This window comes from Balaenoptera physalus (genome assembly GCF_965194825.1).
Source record: "Balaenoptera physalus genome assembly, chromosome: 16".
Lineage (NCBI taxonomy): Eukaryota > Metazoa > Chordata > Mammalia > Artiodactyla > Balaenopteridae > Balaenoptera > Balaenoptera physalus.
The window spans coordinates 40,614,837-40,631,239 of record NC_138898.1 but is presented as its reverse complement, the minus strand read 5'-3'; positions in this window follow the sequence as shown (position 1 = coordinate 40,631,239).

Genomic DNA, 16,403 nt, shown 5'->3' with positions numbered 1-16,403 from the left:
CCGAAACTCCAGCCCAGACCACATTCTTGCTTGGCCCCTCGAACACGTCCTGTCCTGCTTCCCTTACCTCCCTTCCTCTGAGGACACACCTCACCAAATGATAGGCACAACAATCCCTGACTGCTTTTAGGGAGTCTCACGTAATACTTCAATTTTGATTCTGTAAATAATAGGGAGCCACTGAGCATTTTCAGTCAGTGGATAGACCCAATCAGAATTGAGTTTTGTAAAGTTAACACTGTCATAACTTTGACTGCAACTTTGAGAATAATTTCTCCTGTTTATCTTTAATGTATACTGCTTTTAAGCACTGTTCTAATATAACTTCTTGATACCCAATGTGTGTGTGTGATTCTGTTTCTGTGAGGAAAATGTGATTATGTGATTGCATCTGGGAAAATGGAAAGGGCGTTTTCTCTTCTGTGTGTTTATTATTTTATTGTAATTGTGCTCCAGAATTTTCCCCTTTATTTAATTGTTTTCTGATAATGGTTTTATCATGTTCCTGTAGCAGTAATTCTCATTTCCGTGTACTTTGTTTGAAAAACATTCTTATCCTATAGTTCATTATTTCACAATATTATTAGAATTAGAACTTTAATATTTGAATCACGGGTGAGAGAGGTGACGAGCTCTCATTGGTGAGCTTCTAGGGATCACTTGAATAATGTTATAAGGTTTCTTTCTTTTTCTTCCCTCCCTCTCTCCCTCTCTCTTTCTCTCTCCCTCTCTCTCTCTCTTTCTCCCTTTCTTTCTTGCTTTCTTTCTTTCTTCTTGGATAATTCAACATGTTAAATGTATAACAATTAGGTTTCTATCTTAGAATAATTGCCTTTTAAATTCTGTTTTATAAAAACCCACTCTTGCTAATTAGTTGACCTTTATAAATAAAATATGCATGTTTAATTTAACAGGTGCTGGGGTGATGTAAATGTTTGCTGTAGAGTGTCACTGGAAATACAGTTGCCTTTCCAGAACTGTAATTCTAGTCTTGATTCTTGCTATGTGAGGAAGAGAAATTTATGTATCTATACAATTTTTTCTCAGTCACGGAGGAAAGGAATAAACCTTTTTAAAAAAATTAATTAATTAATTAATTAATTTATTTATTTTTGGCTGAGTTGGGTCTTTGTTGCTGCACGAGGGCTTTCTCTAGTTGCGGCGAGCGGGGGCTAGTCTTTGTTGTAGTGGGTGGGCTTCTCATTTCAGTGGCTTCTCTTGTTGCAGAGCACGGACTGTAGGCACGCGGGCTTCAGTAGTGTGGCACGTGGACTCAGTGGTTTTGGCTTATGGGCTCTAGAGAGCAGGCTCAGTAGTTGTGGCGCACGGGCTTAGTTGTTCCGTGGCATGTGGTATCTTCCCGGACCAGGGCTTAAACCCGTGTCCCCTGCATTGGCAGGTGGATTCCTAACCACTGTGCCACCAGGGAAGCCCTAAAGCTTTTTTAAAGATATTAAATACATTAGAAAGACATTGAAAACTTCAAATGAAGAATTACTCTTATTAAAAATAAAGATGTTATGCTCTCCTTTTATCTTTACCTGAGGAAATACTTTTTAATCTGCAAAGCTAACTCACAATATCACTTCCTCTATGAGAAGGGGACTGAGGACCATAATATTCATTCCTGTTTTTCTAATCCAGAAGCCAACTTTTCCTCTGAACTCCTGTAATATTTAGTTCTGGCCTTCTTTAACTGCCTTTGAATGCCCTCTTGGATTATAAATACATAAATTTCAGTTAGCTATTACTGCATAACAAACTCCCCCAAACTCAGTGGCTTAAAATAATAAAAATGTATTATTGATCATAAGACGGTGGGTCAGCTGGGCTATCCTTCAGGTCTCCTGTGGGCTCACAGCTGTGTTTATGGTCAGCTGTAGACTGCGAGGTGGCCCTGCTCTTTGTTGCTGGGTCCTCATGCTTGGGGCTCAGCAGCCTTGAGGTGGTCCAGGGTAGCTTTGGCTGGGACAAGTGGGCTGGAACTGGCACATGGGCCCTCCTACTGCATTTTATTAGTGAAAGTAACTCTCGAGGCAGCCGAGGTGCGAGGAGCCAGAAAATGGCTCTGCCTCTTGATGGAAGGCATCGCAGAACCACGTTACAAAGCATGTGGTTCAGAGGAGGCTGAAGCACTGAGGGCTTTTTGTAGTGAATATATCACATATACACATGTTTGTATACATGTCTTCTCTCTCTCAGTCTAAAATCTTCTTGAAGATAAGGGGATATTTTTTCTTCTTGTATTCCAGCATTAACAGTGCTGTTCAGAGTGAACCTCTGTTGGTTTTAAGATCATATCATCTCTCCCTCTTTTCAACTGATAATAGCTCTATTTTTGTCCTTTGTCATCCCTATCCAGTGTGATCCTAGTGGGTTTCTGGGCTTCTCAATTGGGTGCCCTAACCCAAAAGCTGGTCGAGGGATCAGAATGAAACTAAGGCTGGGACAATGAGAGTCTTTCAGAAATTTGATCTGGAAGACCCATTTAAGGAGAGAATGTGGTTGAAGCTGAGCTCCTCGCCTTCTCGAAGCCTAGTTCTTTAAATCTTCCTTCAATTTTGAAGCCTCCCGGTAAATATCCTTTATCTTTGGAAAAACATCTGTCACAGGGACCTTACACACTGCCAACTCTCAAAAGTTTGTTGAATGACTGAATGAAGGCAAGAGTCCTTTGATCACCAACTATCTTTATCCTATAAGAGTATTTAGCATAAGCTCTCCTAGGGCATGGACACCTTTGGTTTGGTCTGCCCTACAGTCCTTTCTCCAAGAACTGCCCCCCTCACATGCTTAATGAGGAACCAACAAGTTACTGCAAGGGCACCTTAACTTGGGACCAAAGGATATTTGGTTGGGATAGCCAGCAAGTCCCTCAAATTTGTGAATGGGGATCCAAGACAGTCAGACAATCTAAAAACATAATATGTTAAATTGACAAGCTGTGAAGCATCTTTCCAGCCATATACAGAGATTTTTTCTGTGAGTGTATGAATTTGGGCAAGTCACTGAACCTCTCTAAGCTTCAATTTCCTCATCTCTAAAATAGACCACAATAGGTTTTCCAAGGCTGTTTAAAATATTACATGTGATCCTGAGTGTGAAGAACCTTCTATAATTCTTTGTAGTGTGATGTTTAGTTCCCTCTTATTCTCCTGTGTGGCTCTCCTTTCATAAAATATCTGATTTGGGGGTTCCTGAATTCCTTTTACCACAGATCCCACACAAAACTCCTATTATGTGCCAGGTACTTTGTTAAGGTTCTTATTTAGTAGGAATAATACTGAATTCTTGTATACCACTAGATGAAGTGATTTGCATATATTGACTGATTCAGTTCTCATAGCAATATCCTGGATGGATACTTTTATCATTTACAGGTGAGGAAACCAACCCAAGACGCTGGCCTTCGATTCAGTTTCTTCCATCTCCTTCATCTTCAGACCTTTGCCCAGTACTTTCTTAGTTTTGTGCCCTTTGGCTCAGAGCAAAAATGCTGATATTTCTGTGGCCCCCCAGGGGTAAAAGGATGAAGCTGCTCACAACTGGAGTTGACTGGGTTTTGGTGCTCTGCTTTGGCTCACACCCCACCTAACACCCCCTTGTGGCTTAGAGTATAAAATTTTCAATTGTCTATTTGCAAAGGTACACAGTTTGGGGTGATTTTAGAATGATTTTTTTAATAATAAAGTTTGGGGGAGAAACATAGTTTTCTGAAAAAGACTCTCAGGTAACCAGAACACACAACCTTCCAAACTGTCCTTAGAAAATGGACAGAGGCAAAGTACAAAGCTGATCTCTAGTGTTATGGTATTTTATAAATTAAGGCTGATTCTACTTGTTAAATGACTTCTTCTTGCTGTCAACATGTTCCGTTGTGTCATTTTCTAACGTAATGATCAAACGCCTAGGTTTCTAGATTAGCAATAAACATAAAATTGTTTTAGAATCCATCCCCCACTTCCTCACCTACTTTTTCTTTTCTTTGCCAAGAGTCAGGATTCTCCTAAGAAGACAAAATGTCTTTTTTTTAATTTTTATTTTGTATTGGAGTATCGTTGATTAACAATGTTGTGATAGTTTCAGGTGTACAGCAAAGTGATTCAGTTATACATATACATGTATCCATTCTTTTTCAAAGTCTTTTTCCATTTAGGTTGTTACATAATATTGAGCAGAGGTCCCTGTGCTATACAGTAGGTCCTTGTTGGTTATCCATTTTAAATATAGCAGTGTGTACGTGTCAATCCCAAACTCCCTATCTATCTCTTCCCCCGACTCTTCCCCTCTGGTAAACCATAAGTTCATTCTCTAAGTCTGTGAGTCTGTTTCTGTTTTCTAAATAAGTTCATTTCTATCGTTTCTTTTTAGATTCTACATGTAAGCGATATCATACGATATTTTGGCACATGAAAAAATGTTCAGCATCGCTAATTGTTAGAGAACTGCAAATCAAAACTACAGTGAGATATCACCTCACACCAGTCAAAATGACTATCATCAAAAAATCCACAAACAATAAATGCTGGAGAGGGTGTGTAGAGAAGGGAACCTTCCTACACTGTTGGTGGGAATGTAAACTGGTACAGCCACTATGGAGAATAGTATGGAGGTTCCTTAATAAACTAAAAATAGAGCTACCATATGATCCAGCAATCCCACTCCTGGGCATATATCCGGAGAAAAACATGGTCCAAAAGGGTACATGTACCCCAATGTTCATTGCAGCACTGTTTACAGTAGCCAAGACAAGAAAACAATCTAAATGTCCATTGACAGAGGAATGGATAAAGAAGATGTGGTACATATATGCAATGGAATAATACTCAGCCATAAGAAGGATGAAATAATGCCATTTGCAGCAATATGGATGTACCTAGAGATTGTCATACTGAGTGAAGTAAGTCAGACAAAATGTTTTGATATGCAGATTCTGGAACTAAAGTGTTCTGCCCAGCATTTGTGGGGAGAGCACTTTTCCAGCATTTTTTATTCATAGTGCCTGTGAAAAAGAAACATGCTCACAGCCTCATTACTGAATAAAAGGACTGTGTTTTAAAATATGTGAATAATTAGCTATACAAGGAAATTCTAATGGGAGGGAACAGCAATAGATCTCTATGTGATCAGAAGCACCTCTAGCAAACCATTCACTGAACAAGGGAGGAGGGAATATGGCTGTTGGTAAATATTCAGAATTGACGCAAAGCTACAAGGAGGGAAGATCAGAAACTTTCTCAGGAAGACCTACTATGTGATAGTCACTATACTCCCCTAAATTTCACAATAAACTTGAGTGGTGTTTATTATGACCCCCATGTCAGAGATGCTGTTGGTACCCTTGCTTCAAGGCGGGACCAACTCTAGTGTAGTTCCAGCACCAGAACTGCCCATAGTATCGGACTGAAGCTTGACTTCAGCTGAAACCCCAGCCTTTCTTAGCTCCTTTCCCTGCCCTATCCTGCTTTCCCCACTCACTTTCTGCTGAGAGCACTCTCAATAAATCACTTACACAAAATTCTCCATCTCAGCCTCTGCTTCTTGGGAACCTGACTCAAGATGCTCCACTTTATTGATGGAACGAGGGAATCTCAGAGAGGTTAGCAACTGGGTGAGCATAACCCAGCTCATATATGGAAGAACTGGGATTCAAATCTCAGCTTTTCTAACTTTACCAAGCGATTTCTTAATCCCATTTTTATGCAGAGTCGGTAGCTGAGATACTTAAAATACTCTTCTGTTTCTCTGCACTTCAGTACCAACACCGTGCTGGTGACCATTTCCTGGTGACCATGGATCAAGTCTTAAACCTGCATAGCTGGTTCCAGGTTGTCAATATCTCTACTTGGATGTCCAGGACGTCTCAAACTTAACGTATCAAGCACTGAATACCTTATTTCCCCCCAAAGCTGTCCTTTTTGTAGCTCGCTCCAACTCAGTGGATGGCAACTCCATCCTTCTGGTCGTCCTGACCAGAACCCTTGGAGGCACCCTTGATTGCTGTTGTTCTCTCATACCCTCCTTCCAGTCAATCAGAGAATCAGTCTTGTTTTATCTACATTCAAAAAGTAGTCAGAATCCTACCAATTTCGCTCAACCTGCACCATTACCACCATGATCTGAGCTGCTGTTATCTCTTGTCTGGGTTGGTGCCAAGCCTGTTAACTGGCCTTGCCCCAGTCTTGCCTCCATACAGCTAATTAGATCCCTCTACTGGCTCTCATTTCCTTCAGAGTAAAAGGCAAGGCTTCAATAGGTCTACGAGACCCTGTGTCATGTGCTGCACCCCACCTCCCGTTACCTCTCTGATCTCTCTCCTACTCCTCTCTTTCCTCTCTCAATCCTCCCCCAGCACGCTGGCCGCGTTCCTCGAATGCACTAGCCATGCTTCTGTGATAGGGCCTTTGCACTGCCTGTTCCTTCTGCTTGGGACACTATTTCCCAAGATGTTTACATGGCTCCTTCTCTCACCTTCTTGGAGATTTTGCTCAAATATCACCTTTTTATTTAAAGTTGCACCCCCAACCCTAATAACAATCGATATCCTGTATCTTACTTTTATTTAAAAAAAAAATTGTCACACTTACCCTCTTCCAATATACAATGATAGTGATTATTAATTAATTAATTTATTTATGTTTTCTTCTCCTTCTCTCCCCATTAGAATGTAGCCACATGAGGGGAGAGTTCTTTGTTTTTGATCACCGATGTATCCCATGTGCCTAGTAGCACTCAGTAAATACACATTGAGTGAACAAATGAATGAATAAATGAATGAAATTTAACGGTTTCAGTTTGGGCATCTGTCTTTTGATCAAAACGGGAGCTGTACACAATGATATTTTGGAGCTGAATGACTTATGGAACCACGAGTAAAACTTTTCTGAGTGGTTTCATGATCAAATTCACTGGAATAGAGATTGCACACATGCAAGCATACACATGCGCACACATGACTTTTGTCCCTGTTATCAGGTTGTTCTCTTTGTCCTTTTATGTGAGACTTTCTCTTTAAAGCACGTACTTCATCACTGAGGCATTGAAGAACCGCATCACTTGTCAATCAAGGACTTTGGCAAATTTTCTATTGTGTGATTAGCAACTAAACAAGAGCTCAGTAGAAAATGAGTTATTTATGAAATTTCAAATGAAACATTTCAGATTGTCTATTTTAAGATGAGTTAACCATCAGCTGTTTCTTTGTTTTCTTCTACGTTAGCATTTTCCACTCTGTCAAAGGACACATTAGCCATCCTATATCAAATGGGGATACTTCATGGGTTCATGGGGTGCTACAAAATCCATATTCCCACAGGATTAAAATGTTAATAGTCTATTTACATTTTGCTTGCTCATAAGTTTAATCCCAAGTTTCCAAGGAAGGAATTATAACAAACCTCTTCAAATCTCATAAGAAAACATGTAAGTATATGTACTCATAAAAAAGAACTGGAGAGAAACATCTCAAAATACTACTCTGTTCTCTCCAAGAGGCAGGACTCTGGGGAATTGATATATATGTCCTGTACACACCTCTTCTGAGGGTTTCTACAGGCTCTGGAACACTTTGGGTCTGGTTGAACAAAAGTTTCAGTCCCTTTCTCATGTCCTTCCTCAAATTGTAAAATTAGGATGCTGCACCCAAACTTTAATATTCTTTCATCTTAAAGAAGGAAATAACAACCCAAATATTTTTAAAATATCCCTTTCTGTATACTCATTATCCTTCAGTTATATATATATTTTTCAACCACTTATATAGCTGTGAAGTTTGGTCTTTTATACATTTCCAAAAGGCCATGTTTTACAAGCGACACAATTGTCTTTTGTGTTTTTTTTTTTTTTAACAACTTTATTGGAGTATAATAGCTTTACAATGGTGTGTTAGTTTCTGCTTTATAACAAAGTGAATCAGTTATACATATACATATGTCCCCATATCTCTTCCCTCTTGTGTCTCCCTCCCTCCCAGCCTCCCTATCCCACCGCTCTAGGTGGTCACAAAGCACCAAGCTGATCTCCCTGTGCTATGTGGCTGCTTCCCACTAGCTATCTATTTTACATTCGGTAGTGTATATATGTCCATGCCACTCTCTCACTTTGTCCCAGCTTACTCTTCCCCCTCCCCATATCCTCAAGTTCATTCTCTAGTAGGTCTGCATCTTTATTCCCATCTTGCCCCTAGGTTCTTCTGACCATTTTTTTTCTTTTTTTTTTAGATTCCATATATATGTGTTAGCATACGGTATTTGTTTTTCTCTTTCTGACTTACTTCACTCTGTATGACAGACTCTAACTCCATCCACCTCACTACAAATACCTCCATTTCGTTTCTTTTTATGGCTGAGTAATATTCCGTTGTATATATGTGCCACATCTTCTTTATCCATTCATCTGATGATGGACACTTAGGTTGCTTCCATTTCCTGGCTATTGTAAATAGAGCTGCAATGAAAATTTTGGTACATGACTTCTTTTGAATTATGGTTTTCTCAGAGTATATGCCCAGTAGTGGGATTGCTGGGTCGTATGGTAGTTCTATTTTTAGTTTTTTAAGGAACCTCCATACTGTTCTCCATAGTGGCTGTATCAATTTACATTCCCACCAACAGTGCAAGAGGGTTCCCTTTTCTCCACACCCTCTCCAGCATTTACACAATCGTTCTTTTGGATGGTACAAGCTCTGATCTGACTACTGTTGGAGGGTTATAAAGTCTTGGTATCCTCAACACTCTGTGACAAATTGTGAGTGGCCTCTTGGTGATCGACAGTGATGACTGTCCGCACGAAGATGAAATTCCCATCTGTTGCAAGTACGGTATTGAATCTGGAGCTTAATGTGTTCCTGGCTCCTCAGGCGATCAGTATTTGCCCCCAAATAGCTTTGTGGAAAATAAGTGATCATTGACATTTAGAGGTCATGTCCCATAAATATTAAAAGTTCTGGGCCGCAGGCATGTTTCAAAGTAGAGCCTGGAACTGCTCAGTTATTGGTAGTATCTTTCAAACTGCCAACAGCAGGCCTTTCAAACTAATCAAAGTTTAAGACAAATAAGGTAGTTTCCTTTTTGACATCACTTTTTGTGGATGAAGCATTTTGCAAATTCAGAGCCTTCCATCTGTATCCCATAGGAACGCAATGTGGGTGACCTTGAAAATATTGCTGACCTTGCCATTTAAGGAGAGAGGATCCCTCCATTCCCCCACCCGTAATATTCTGAGAAAATAACCAATGGCTTCAGCAAGAAATGATGTTAACTAGACAGGGTTAATGACAGAAGGGGTAGAGAGCATTCACTATAATTGTTAATAATGAAAGTTTTGAGAAGAGAGATGTACACGTATTCTGAAGTGGCTTGCAAATCAAAACCTGTCCGGATTTCTGTGTTTTGTTGAAAGGAAAACATAAACTGTGAGGACCCATTATGTTGAGCTACATTTTGAAACAATCAACTTGAAAAGAGAAGTTTATTCCTTGTATGTAACCTGGAATTCTTCCCATCTGAAACAGGTGCAGAGAAGGCTCCATCTCGTGAGATGCATAAACATAATAAATTTCTTGAGGGCATTTTTTTCCCTCTCAGATACTTGTTTTTGTTCAAGATTGTTCCATCATCAATTAAATGCTAACTTCACTTCCATTCTTTTCTGCAAGGAAGTGCTTATTCATTAACTGGAAAGAAAAGGAAAGAACCCACAGCTGCCCAAGGGGTTAAACTAAACACTTTCTGTTTTCAACATCATCTGCCAAAAATAATGCCTGACATTATAAGAAGAAAAAGATAAATACACTTGGAGATTTAAGAAAAATCAATTCATTTTATCATTGCATTATTTTTATGAGAAAAAAAAAAAAGCCAAAGAACTGTTTGCATTATGTGTGCAAATCACAACCACACATATTAAAATACAGAAGGCTTTTTTATCTCAGTTCCTGAGTTCTGCTTTAGCCAAAAGTTAGTTTCTCCTCAAAGATGTGTAAAGACCCTTGGATTTCTAGAAAACTCTTTAGTGAATGTGTCACTACCCTTAACAGGATTCTGATGGTTCTCTAAAAGTTATGACTACTTCCCTAAATTACTATTTGTACTTTTGTAAGAACATAGTTTATTCATTAAAAAGATGTGCTTTCAAATTCTTGATCAACAACTTCCTTCTTTTTTTGTAACTTAAGAAACAAAGGAAAAACAGTTTTGAAATTTATTAAAATATAGATTTTTTTAGTATATATTGGAGCTATGGCTACTTAATATTGATTACATTCATTTATTAAGTATATTGATTGTATTACTTTTGTATTAATTAATTGATGCTGATTGAGTACAGGATTCTACCACAAAATAAAAATTAAAACTTGTGAAAGTCACTCGTTTATGATTAATTGGTCAGCAGGTTGTTCAATGCTAGGAGGGTATCTCACTTCAAAAAAAGTTGCTAATTCTATCTTCTTCCTCAACTGTTTCAGTGGCAAGGAATTATTCCTTACAGTTCAACTTGATTTTTTCTCTTCTTTGGTCCTTAGAACATGGACTTGATCTGGTCACAACATCTGCAGGATAACACTAATAAAATTGTTCCTAGGACAGAAATTGATTAGTCTTTTATTTGCCTTCTTCCATGACTCTTTAAAAACTTCTTCCCTTTTCATAGAATGCTGTACCCCAATGTTACCATATTTCCAAATTCTTCTCATCCTCCAGTTCTAGCTTAAAGCCACTTTCCCCCAGCAGCTTCTCTCAGACATCCAGTCCTTCCCCCACGCCAAAGTGATTTTGCTCACCTTCATTGTTATAACCCAGAACTTTAAAAATGTTTTTTGCATACCTCTAATTTTCTCCCATAATTTTTGGCTGTATTTCATTATACGTATGCTTTTAATATATTGCATACTTTTGGAAGGCAGAACGCATGTTTCATGCATTTTTGTATTCTCCATTCCATTCAGCAAAGTTCATCGTGTAAAGGAAGCCCTCTATTCACGTGATGCTTTTATTTTATGTATACCAACACATTGGGGGTTAGGGCAGGTTAGATGTCAAGTTTTTCAGTGAAGATGGTAATATTTAATATAGGCTTCATATTCTGTATTTCTCAGGTTAAAGAAGAGAGACACAAAAGTTATGGTGCCATAAAGTTCAGGATACACAGAGGAAAAAAAAGGAAACTCCTCAGTGCTGTAAATATCAATCATTTTTTTTTTGTTTGAAATTTCCTACTCCATAGTAACAGGAAAAGGACTAGAACCCAGAGTCCTTTAAAGATAGCATCGTTTCCCGGTAAATATGAAAATGTACTCTCAACTTCTTTGGAATGGTTTTTAATGAATAATGAATGCCCTTGAAAGGATATGCTGCAGTTTGTCTTAAGCAAAGCTAAAACATAAATAAAAACAAATGCACTGTATTCCCTCTGTACCTCTTTTTTTTTTTTTTTTTTTGTCCTTATGTTAGGAGAAAGGGAGATATGGAATGTCGGTAATTGTTTGTAAAATTAGCACACATTCCTCCCATTAACATGGAAAATATCTGACCCACAGTTGCCCCAGTCTGTTCACTGCTGTGGACACACTATGGATAAAAGTATCTGTTCTTCCACAGCCTCCTGGCTGCAGGGGACAAAACTCTGGGTAAGCAAAGTTGGATGGTTTTCAAAACTGTCATCCTTAGTAGATTTACAGACACAAAGAGACTGTCATTAAATTTAGTCAGTGACCCTGAGCTTGGAATAATCTCAAACTGGCATTCTCAGCTGGGGGTGGGGGCGTGGGATGAAAGTCTAAGGAGCAATTAGGGGCAAATAACAAAATTAGATTCCGACACACGGGGTGAGAGGTGAGTGGAAGAGAATTGAAATGCTGATTGGGTGATGTTAGGTAATTTAGATCTCACTAAAGAATGCTTTCTTCTTTGCTGAGCAGTACTACAGTTACTCAGCAGGGTCAGCTGCTGGCAACATTATTATAATGAGCCCTTCTGGAACTTGGGCGTCCATAAAAATCACCTGAGGATCCTGTCAAATGCAGATCTGAGGTTCCAGGTCTGGGCTGGGGCCTGAGATTCCACATTTTTTCTTTTCTTTCTCTTTTGTTTTTCAAATTGCTGATTTCTTTCTTTTTTAAATTCTATTTATTTATTTATTTTAAAACACAACATGATTATATTTTAATACACAACCCAAATACAAAACACCATGATAAATTGATGGCAATAAAATATGGTATTTCGTTTGTATTGCATGACAAATGGTCATCCTTAGTCATAAATGATTTCTTCGAAACCAGTAACAGACATTGATATACCAAGGGAAATGAAAAAAAAAAGAAGAAAATGAAATAACACAAGTGACTAGTAAGGATTAAGTATATATGAAGATGACTGAGCTGAACAATAACAGAAGAAAAGCAATTTCTTTGTAATAGATTACCAAAGATTAAACATCTAACATTTGTACAGTTTTAGGAACAGACCCGCATAAACACGGGGGAACAAGATTAATAAGGTCCCATCTATATAGTAGGGGAAAATCTAGTTTGTACTCAAACTATAAATTTTGGATATCTTTAGTCCTAGACGTTCCAATTCATTGGAATTATTTCAACAAATTAGTTGGATAAATTTACAATTTATATATAAACCAAGTTTACTGCATATTTTTCTTTTTTTTTAAATTGAAGAATAGTGGAGTTACAATATATTAGTTTCAGGTGTACAACACAGTAATTTGATATTTTTATAGACTATGCTCCATACATAGTTATTATAAAATATTGGCTATATTCCCTGTGCTGTACATTACATCCTTGTAACTTATTTATTTTATACCTAGTACTTTGTACCACTCAGACCTCTTTACCTACTTGCCTGTCCCCTCACCCCTCTCCCCTCTGGTAACGACTAGTTTGTCTGAGATTCCACATTTTAACTGGCTCTCAGGTGATGCTAATGCTACGGGTCCTTAAAACACTCTGATCAGAATAACAAAGGTTTACATTTGCACTATCTAATACAGCATTTGATGGCTACATGTAGATATTGAACACTGAATTGAGATGTGCTGTAAGTGTAAAATTCACTTCAGATATTTTTTAATTGAAATACAATTTAAATACCACAAAATTACCCCATTTAAAGTATACAATTTAGCAGTTTTCAGTATACTCACATGGTTGTATAACCATCACCACTGCCTAACTCCAGAACATTTTCATCCCCACAAAAAGAAACTCAGTATACTTTAGCTATCATCCCCCTCCTATTCCCACTTCCTCCCAGACCCTGGCAACCTACTTTCTAGGTTTTCTTTTTAAAGCAAGAAAGAATATCTACTTCCTTTCTTTATGGATTTGCCTATTCTGGATATTTCATATAAATGGAATCACACAATAGGTGACATTTTGAATCTGGCTCCTTTCTTGTACACCACTGTGTTCAAGGTTCATCCATGTTGTAGCAAGTATCTGCACTTCGTTATTTTTAATGGCTAAATAGTATTCCATCATGAGGATACACCACATTTCATCCATCCATTCATTTGTTGATGGACATTTGGATTGTGTCCATTTTTTGGCAATTATGAATAATGCTACCATGAACATTCTTATACAAGTTCTTGTATGAATATATGTTTTCAATTCTCTTGAGTATACACCTAGGAATGGAATTGTTGGGTCATATGGCAACTCTGTTTCAACTTTTACAGAATTGTCAAAATTGCTTTTCAAAGTGGCTGGACCATTTTTACATTCCTTCCAGCAATTCATGAAGTTTACAATTTCTCTACATCCTTGCTAACACTTGAACCAATATAAAAATATTATTATTAACTAAAGTCTATACTTCATTCAGATTTCCTTGGTTTTGGCCTAATGCCTTTTTTTTGTTGTTGTTCCAGGATCCCATTCAGGATACCACATTGTGTTTGGTTGCCATATCTCTTCAGGCTTCTCTTGACTATGACAGTTTCTCAAAATTTCCTTGTTTTTGATGACCTTGGCAGTTTGAGGAGTATTGGTCACCTATATTGTAAGATGCCCTTCTATTGGGATTTGTGTAATAATCTTCTGAAATGAGGCTGGAGTTATGGGTTTTGGGAAGAAAGATTGTAGGTAAAGATCATCACATCAAGGGTGCATACTATCAACAAGGTTTATCACTTTTGATGTTGACCTTGATCAATTGGCTGAAGCAGTGTTTTTCAAGGTAAAGTTATTCCTTTAAAAAAATTATGTTTGTAAGGATTCATGGATATTTATTTATACTTTGGGTTATAATCCAACACTATTTTATTTTGTTTTGATCAAATTATTCCAGGTTTGACCATTGAGAACACTTCCAGTTTGACATACTCCAATCATTGTGAGGTTTGTTGTTGTTTTGAGCACTTTATCTTCTGTCACTACAAGATGTCTAGGCTCATCTTGTATATTTCCTTTCTTAGTTGTAGAATCAGCCACTTCTAGGACCCCTGAATCCTTTTATTGGATAATGTTATTCCAAAACAAGATTTAGGCATTATTGGGTTATTTGAGATCTTTCTTGTTTCTTAATGTAGGCATTTATTGCTCTGAACTTCCCTCTTGGAACAACTTTTGCTGCATCCCATAAGTTTGGTATATTGTATTTCCATTTTTATTTCTCTCTAGATATTTTTATTTCTCTTTTGATTTATTCCATTGGTTGTTCAGTAGTATGTTGCTTTATCTCCACCTGTTTGTGAATTTTCCAGTTTTATTCTTGTAATGGATTCCTAGCTTCATACTATTGTGGTCATAAAAGGTGCTTGATAAGATTTCAGTCTTCTTAAATTTGTTGAGACTTGTTTTGTGATCCAACATATGATCTATCCTTGAGAATGTTCTATGTGAGCTTGAGAAGAATGTGTATTCTGTTGCTTTTGGATGGACTATTCTGTAAATGTCTGTTAAGTCCATCTGGTCTAACATGAAGTTTAAGTCTAATGACTCTTCATTGATTTTCTGTCTGGATGATCTATCCATTGATGGAAGTAGGAATTGAAGTTCCCAACTGTTATTGTATTGCTGTCTATTTCTCCCTTTAGGTCTGTTAATATTTGCTTTGTATATTTAGGTGCTCCTATGTTGGGTACATAAATATTATATTTACAAAATTATATCCTTTTTTTGGATTGACCCCTTTAGGAGTGTGTATTTTATTCCAAGTGTGATGGGAAGCTGATGGCAGGTTGTATTTTCCAAAGTTGGCAGCAACCATATCACCTATCTCATGTGCTCTTCCAGAATGTGAACTTGTCATGCCCCCATCAAGAGGTGGAGTCAAATTTCCCATCCCTTGATTCTGGACTGGCTTTGACTACTTCAATGAATAGAGTATGGAGGAAGTGATGCAGTATGATTTCTATGGCTGAGTAATAAAAGGCCATACCCACTCTACCTTGCTGTGGGAGTGCTTGTGCAAGCATCCCTGAGGCCACTGTACTAAGGAAGCCAAACTACACGGAGTGATCATGAGCAAGTGCTTTGGTCAGCAATCCTAGTCTTGATGCCATATGTTCAAGTGAGTGAATGAGTCTTCTGATAATTCCAGCCACCCGACATCGAATCACCCCAGCCTTTGAGTTTTCCAGTTCAAGACATCATGAAAACAGACAGTCTACCCCCTCTGTGTCCTGTCTGAATTTCTGATGCACAGAAAATTTGAGCATACTAAAATGGTTGCTTTAAGCCACTAGGTTTGGGGATAATTTGTTATGTAGCAATAGCAACTGGAACAGGGCTGTTGGGGTCTTTTGGCTTGGAAAGTGATATGATTGTATTTGTATTTTAAGAAGACCACTCTGACTATGGAGATCAGACTATAGCAAAGCAAAAGTGGAAATAGGGAGTCAAGGTAAGAGGCTGCTGTTTTTGCACAGGAGAGAGATGATGGTAGCGTGGGTAGTATGACATTGGCATGAGAGAGAAGACATGGAGCTGGAGCCATCAAGACTTGCAGATTAAAAAAAAAAAAAAAAGACTTGCGGATGGGTCAGTCAAGGGGCACAAGAGAAAGAGAGGATTCAAGATGAGTAGGGGTTCTGGACTGAGAAACTGGGTGATAGCAGAGATGAAGAGAATGGAGGGAGGAACAGATTTTGAACATTTTTAAGGTTATGGTAATTTTGAGGCATTCCAGTGAAGATGGCAGTGTTCAGAGATATTTGTATGTTCCTGCAGTTTAGGGTAAAAGTGGAACTGGAAAAATAAAATTGAAATATTCAAACATAAATGATACTTAAAGCCATATGCTTGGATGGCATAATTTAAGGAATAACTATAGTTAGAAAAAAAGATGTCCTTAGACTGAGCCCTCAGATGCTTCAACATGAAGAGGAGGCGTAGACATCATGGAAATAACAAAGTAGGAGGAAAACCAGGCAATTGCAAT